Here is a 1,338-nt window from a genome sequence, read left to right on the forward strand (position 1 = left end):
TTTAGAATTTCGCACAGAGCTACTCGAGCGCTATCTGCGTTAGCCGTCCCTAATTTAGCAGTGTAAGACTAGAGGGAAGGCGGCTAGTAATCACCACCTACCGCCAACTCTTGGGCTACTCTTTTACCAACGACTAGTGGGACTGACCATTACATTATAATGCTCCCATGGCTGAAAGGGCAAGCATGTTTGTTGTGACGAAAATGCGATCCCGCGACCTTCAGATTACGAGTCGAGTACCTTAACCACCTGGCCATGCTAGGTCAACAACATGTGTCCACAAATGTTTTGATGACAGGTGAATCCAAATACTTTGTTTAATAATATTGACCAACAATATGTTGACAGAGAATATATATATACAGTGCCTGCAAAAACATTCCCCCTATCAATAATGTCACAGTTTGGTGTAATTCAAATAATATAAAGAATTTTTCAAATAAATTTTTTTATCAAACACTCTAAAGATCATACTTAACATTCTTATGAGAGGAGGATGAATGTCAAAAAAACCTGCAAAGTAATATATAAATTGAAATTTGCTGATCGCATAAGTATTAATCTCCATATGTCAATACTTGTTGGAAACACCTTTAGCAGGAATTACCTTTGTAAACCTTTTTGGATAAGTCTCTACCAGCTTTGCTCCGATTTTGACAAACTCGTTGGTGATCGTTGATGGACTGCAATCATCATGTGTCGCCATATATTTTCCATTGGATTAGTCAAAACTTTGACTGGACCACTCCAGGCCATTAGCTTTATTCCTTTAGAACCACTCTAGTGTGACTTTGGACTTGTGCTTCAGTTTATTGTCCTTGTGAAATGCGAATTTTCAACCGAGTTTCAGATTACTGGCTGACTCAAGCAGGTATTCTTTTAGGAATCGTCTATATTTTGCACCATCCATCTTCCCTTTGCGCAGAGGCGATGTGGTAGCCAGCGAGGTTTATCCGAGGCGCGACTATTGCAAGTTGAAACCATCCATCTTCCCCTCAATACTGACAAGCTTCCCAGTCCGTTTTGATGAGAAGCACTCCCCATGTTTCCATCACCATGCTTGACAGTTAAAATGGTTTTCACTAGGTGATGTGCTGTGTTGAGCTAGCGTCAGAGGCTACACTTTTAATTTTGACTAAAAAGTTCAATTTTTGTCTAGTCTCATCACAAAGCTTTCTGCCACATGTCTGCAATATGATTTATCAGGTCATCCCTTAAGTAATGTCCAACTTTAGGTTCAGAAAAAGAGAAAAGATTTCAAACGCTTTTAATGTTATTTAATCAATAATGTATATTCCATTACTATTAATTGCTTCCTGACAACGATTCACAAGCTTC

At 38.9% G+C, this 1,338-nt stretch overlaps 1 pseudogene; it reads left to right on the forward strand.

Moving 5' to 3' along the window:
• The first annotated feature begins 913 nt into the window (after positions 1-913).
• On the forward strand, positions 914-1,046 carry LOC143250042 (U4 spliceosomal RNA; annotated as a pseudogene).
• The last annotated feature ends 292 nt before the right edge of the window (positions 1,047-1,338 follow it).

The sequence above is a fragment of the Tachypleus tridentatus genome, chromosome 4, assembly GCF_004210375.1.
Source record: "Tachypleus tridentatus isolate NWPU-2018 chromosome 4, ASM421037v1, whole genome shotgun sequence".
Classification (NCBI taxonomy): domain Eukaryota; kingdom Metazoa; phylum Arthropoda; class Merostomata; order Xiphosura; family Limulidae; genus Tachypleus; species Tachypleus tridentatus.